This window comes from Furipterus horrens, unplaced genomic scaffold (assembly GCF_987537825.1).
Source record: "Furipterus horrens unplaced genomic scaffold, mFurHor1.1.pri manual_scaffold_17, whole genome shotgun sequence".
Classification (NCBI taxonomy): Eukaryota; Metazoa; Chordata; class Mammalia; order Chiroptera; family Furipteridae; genus Furipterus; species Furipterus horrens.
In genome coordinates, this window is record NW_028327187.1 from 55,464,758 (window position 1) to 55,471,104 (window position 6,347).

General features: G+C 35.0%; 1 pseudogene; it reads right to left on the reverse strand.

Annotated features, from left to right (window-relative positions):
* Positions 1 to 5,834: 5,834 nt before the first annotated feature.
* LOC149991038 (histone H2A-Bbd type 2/3-like) lies at positions 5,835 to 6,146 on the reverse strand (annotated as a pseudogene).
* Between the last annotated feature and the right edge of the window lie 201 nt (positions 6,147 to 6,347).

Here is a 6,347-nt window from a genome sequence, read left to right on the forward strand (position 1 = left end):
TGAGCTTCCCAGACAAGAGAAAGCTAATGGAGTTTCTTAACATCAAACCAATACTGCAACAAATGTTAAAGGGCTTATTTTAAGAAGAAGAAGAGAAAAGAAAAAAAAAACAGACAAAAATAGTCTAACAATAAAATGACACTAAACACATATCTATCAATAATCACCTTAAATGCAAATGGCTTAAATGCTCCAACCAAAAACACAGAGTAGCTGAATGGATAAGAAAACAAGACCCATATATATGCTGCCTCCAAAGGAACCACCTCAGATCAAAAGAGACACACAGACTAAAGTAAAGGGATGGAAAAATATTTTATGCAAATGGAAAGGGAAAAAAGCTGGGGTAGCAATACTTATTTAGACAACATAAACTTTAAAATAAAGGCCATACTAAGAGATAAAGTAGGATATTACATAATGATAAAGGAAACAATTCAACAAGAGAATATAACCCTAGTGAATATTTAAACACTCAACACAGGAGCACTTAAATATGTAAAGCAAACCTTGAAGCACATAGAGGCATAGATTGGTAGAAATACAGCTATCCACAGAGATTTTAATATTTCATAGACTTCAATGGATAGATCTTCCAGGCAGAAGATCAACAAGGAGACAGTGGACTTAAACGACACTAGATCAAATATATTTAATTGATAGCTTCAGATAATTTCACACAAAAGCAGCAGAATGTACATACTTTTCAAGTGCACATGGAATGTTTTCTAGGATAGACTACATGTAAGGACACAAACAAGTCTCAATAAATGACAAATCATATCATACATTTTGATTGACCACAATGCTATAAAATTAAAAATCACACTGAAAAATATGCAAAGACATGAAAATTAAATAACATATCATGATTAACATATCATTAAATGATGTCTTTGTTGACATCAAGTAGGAAATCAAAAGATACCTTGAGGTAGGTAGGATGATGACCATGTCCAGCTTGAAGCAGCGAGAGGAGCTTGAGACCTTCGCCCATTGTCCTTTATTAGATTACAAAGGGTCTTAATATCTGAGAGGGAGGGATTGTTGTTTTTTTATTGTTAAAATAATTAAGTAATCAGATATTTACTAAAAAAAAGAGAAGAAGAAGAATATATGAAAGGGTGAAGAGGGAAAGCTTGTATGTACGAACCATGGATATGGACTTGGAGGGGATTGCTGGGGGAGGGAGGTGCTGGGTGGAGGGCAGTAAAGGGGAGAAAATTGGAACTATTGTAACAATATAATCAATAAAATACATTGAAAAAAAGATACCTTGAAGCAAATGAAAATGAGGACACAATAATCCAAAATATGTGGGACAATGGGAAAGCAATCCTGAGGAAAATTCACAGCATTGTAGGCCTATCTCAAAAAACAAGAAAAAGCTCAAATAAACTGTATAATTATACATAAAGAAACTTGAAAAAGAACAAAAAGCAAAACCTAAAATGAATAGAAGAAGAAAATAATAAAGATCAGAGCAGAAATAAATGAAATAAAATCTTAAAATGATACAAAAGATCAATGAATCCAAGAGCTATTTTTTTAAAAAGATAGACAAGATTGAAAAACTTTAACCAGAGTCATCAAGATAAAAATATAGGGGACTGAAATAAATAATATCAGAAATGAAATAGGAGAAATAACAGTAGACCCTAAGTAAATACAAAAGATGGTAAAAAATATTATGAACAACTATATGCCAACAACTATATGCCAACCTGGATGCAATGAATAAATTCCTAGAAACATACAGTATTCCAAAACTAAATCAGAAATAACCACAGAATCTGAATAGACACATTACACCTAGCGAAACTGAAGCAGTAATATATATATTAAAAAAAAAAAAATCAAAACACTTCCAACAAATAAAAGTCCTGGACCAAATGGCTTCACAGGTGAATTTTACCAAACATTCTAAGAGGAACTAACGCCTCTCTTTCTCAAATTATTTCAGAAAATTCAAGAGGAGGGAAGGCTCCCAAAACCATTTTATGAAGCCAGCATTATCTTTATTCTAAAACCACATAAAGATACTACAAAGAAACAAAATTATAAGTCAATATCTCTGATGAACATAAGAATTAAACTCCTCAAGAAAATATTAGCAAACCTAACATAGCAATGCATCAAAAAGATCATACAGCATGGTCAAATGGGATATAATCCAGGAATACAAGGTTGGTACAACATTTGCAAGTCAATAAATGTGATTCCTCATGCAAACAAAATGAAGGATAAAACCATATGATCATAACAATAGATGCAGAAAAGGCATTTTATTAAATCCAGCACCCATTTATGATCAAAACTCTCAGCAAAGTGGGCATAGAGCTAACATATCTAAACATAATGAAAGCCATATATGACAAATCCACTGCTAACATCATTCTCAACAGGCAGAAACTACAAGTGTTCCCCTTAAGATCAGGAACAAAACAGGGATGCCCAGTTTAACCTTTCTTATTCAACATAATACTGGAAGTCCTAGCCACAGCAATCAGACAAGAAGAAATAAAAGGCATCCAAATTGGAAAGGAAGAAGTAAAACTGTTTTTATTTGTGGATGACCTGATACTGTACATAGAGAAACCCTACCACTAACTAAGGAACTCTGCAAAGTAGCAGGATACAAAATTAATATCCAGGGATAAGTTGCATTTTTAAATGCCAATAACTAACAGAAAGAAAAATTGAGAAAACAATCCCATTCACAATTGTTTCAGAAAGAATAAAATACCTAGGAATAAATCTAACCAAGGATGTAAAAGACCTGTACATGGGAAATTGTAAGTAACTGAAGAAAGAAATTGAGGAAGATACAAATAAGTATAAACATATCGTGTTCATGGATAAGAAGAATTAATATCATTAAAATGTCCATACTACCCAAAGCAATCTATATATTCAACACAATTCCTATCAAGAATCCAATGATGTATTTCACAGAACTGGAACAAAAAATTTTAAATTTATACAGAACCACAAAATGTCCATCACAGCAACAGAAATTCTGAGAAAGAAGAACAAGGTGGGAGGAGTCACACAACATAGTATCAAAATCTACTCTAAGGGCATAGTAATTAAAACAGCATGGTGCTAGCATAAAAACAGACACAAGATCAATGGAACAGAATAGAGATCCCAGAAATAAACCCACACCTTTATAGCCAATTAATATTTAACAGAGGAAGCAAAAACACATAATGAGATAAAAATACTTTATTCAATACATGATATTGAGAAAATTGGACAGATATGTGCAAAAAAAATGAAACTAGACCACCTTATTACACCACAGACAAGAATAAATGCATAATGGATTAAAGACTTAAATGTTAGACGTGAAGCCATAAAACTCATAGAAGAATACATATGCCACAAAATCTTGGACATTTGTCACAGCAATATTTTACTGGATATATCTCTTCAGGCAAGGGAAACAAAAACATAAATAAATATGTGGGGCTACTTCAAATTAAAAAGTTTTGCATAGCCAAGGAAACCATCAACAAAATAAAAAGACAACCTGCAGAATGGGAGAACATATTTACTGATACATCTGATAAGGGATTAATATCCAAAATTTATAAAGAACTTATAAACCTCAACACCAAACAAACAAACAACCCAATTTAAAAATGGACAAAGGACCCAAATTGACACTTCTCTAAAGAGGACATAGAGATGACCAATAAACATATGAAAAGATGTTCAATGTCACTGATCATCAGAAAAATGCAAATTAAAACCACAATGAGATAGCATATCACACCTGTCAGAATGGTTATCATCAATAAATCAACAAACAAGTGCTGGTGAGGATGTGGAGAAAGGGGGACCTTTTTTACTGTTGATGGAAATGCAGATGGGTGCAACCACTGTGGAAAGCAGTATGGAGAAACCTCAAAAAATTAAAAATGGGTCTGCATTTTGACCCAGTGACCCCTCTTTTGGGAATATATCAGAAGGAACCCAAAACAATAATTTGAAAGAACATAAGCACCCCTATTTTCATTGCAGTGTTGTTTACAATTGCCAAGATACTTAAGCGGCCAAAGTTTTCATCAGTATATGAGTGGATAAAACAACTATGTGACATTTACACAATGGAATACTACTCGGCCATAAAAAAGAAGAAAAATTCACTCTTTGGGACAGTATGGTTGGACATGGAGAACATTATGCTAAGCAAAATAAGCCAGACAGAGAAAAACGAGGACCATATGATTTTACTTATATGTGGAATCTAATGAACAAACTGAACTAAACAAGAAAAATAGAGACAGGCTTATAGAGAGCAGGATGACAGCTAAGGAGGGGAAGTAAAGGGGTGGAGGTATTGAGCAAAAAGGAAGAATCACTCTTGAACATGGACCACAGTGTGGTGATTACAGGAGGGAGGGTGGTATAAGGGGACTAAATGGTAATGGAAAAAATACAATAAAAATTATAAAAAAGAATATCTACAACTCTGTTAGCTTCATGACTGGGGTTGGGGGGGTTATGGTCCTTTGAAGTAATACCATTTTTTTATGGAACCCATGAGATCTCTGTTGCATCTGTTTGTATATTCATGTGTGTCTATACATATGTTGCATTTGTGTGATATTGTGTACCTCTGGATGTTATTGTTAATTTGTAAAAATTCCCATTTAAGTGGCTTAGTAACAAGCTGAATGATTTCCTTATTTTAAATGGTGCCTTGAGACTTCCAAACACATTCAGGACTCTAAATTAACCAAAGTGTATGAACAATCAAATGAATTAAAATTTGCTTCTGAGGCCTCTCCTCTCATTTTCTTTATCTCCAGACGTTTGACAGCAGCCATCTTGTGCTCAGACTTCACCACTAGCACCATGTCCCTCTAGGAAAATCTACCCCTTTTAAATTTAGTCCTCTGATGTTTCTCTCTTTACATTCTGAAATTTCCAGCTTTATTGTGCACACATTTTTCATTTTCTTTTGTTTGTGTTTGTCAACACGTCTTTCTTAAAGGGCACCCTTAAAAGAGAAAACTTCAAACTTCTTTGAGAAAAATGGAATGCATTATTCATTGATTATAGATTAATTTTTAAAAGGCTTTAAAGGAATTCTTACAGATGCAAAGCTTCCGGCATCTGAGTAAATCCTCTACTTAGTTATCCAGTAGAAACATCATTTTGATTTTTTTCTTTTAAAAATTGTATTATTTTATGTAGGATACAAAAACTATTATTTTAAAGTTTCTTTTTATTTTTATTGTTGTTCTATTACAGTTGTCCCAACTTTTCCCTCTTGCTTTCCACTGCCCCGCCCCCACTTCCACAGTCAATCCCAGCCCTGTTATCCATGTCCATGGGTCATTCATACCTGTTTCTTGACTAGACCCTTCCCTTTCTTTCATCCCTTTCTCCCCTCCCTCAAAACTAACATTTTAAAATGAAAGTTATTAGACATCTGTGTTTGTGTGTTTATATATGTCTATGTATATATGTTACAGATTTGGTATATGTATATTAAAAATTTTCCCAAACTCTTTTGGTAACTGGAAGTTTATCTAATAAGGGAACCGATGTTTCTAGGTGTTAATGAAAGGTAGTCATAAACTTGTCAATATAAAAAATGCTAATTGCTCACTTCTTAGTTTTCAGCAAATATTGAGGTTCTTTAAGGGTTAAAATTCCAATATATGTAATTAAAATAACTAGAAACAATAAAAACAACTCTGAATTAATTTTTTTCTTTAAACACTTTATTTTCAATAACTTTTCCCAAGGCACCAGACAGGCCCAGGATGCTTGCGCTGTAGGGTTGAGGCCCGCGGAACCCATGTCATGTTGGGTAGCTACTCCCAACTTGGGACCACTTGGGAAATGGTGGTATTTCCAAAGAAACTGCTGAGCAGCACATTGTTGTGCATGGCCATGTCATTGAACTGGGGGGTGATGCACCTGCAGCCTCTTTTCTGGGCATCATCGCCCACCAGCTCCAGGATCGTGATGGTTAGATATTGGATGACAGCTGCTAGGAACACCGATACAGATTAAATCAAGTCCTGAGCATAGTGGCCCTCCTGTAGGAGGTGCTCCAAGTGGCTGACGGGGAACACCAGTTCAGATGTGGCTGTATTGTTGCGGCTCCGTGACCAGATGACCATCTACAGTTTGTCGGCCTGGGCATGCTGGACGTTGGGTGCATTTTGTACGACTGGCCTAGCGCTGCGGGATCCTGCGGTATGGTTGGGTACGGTAAGGTACGGTAGAGAGCGGTAAGATGCAGTAAGGTGATATTCGCCAGTTGGTCCCAACCTCTCTAGACAGCCATTACACAGGCCCCTACTTCATATCCTAGCAACCAC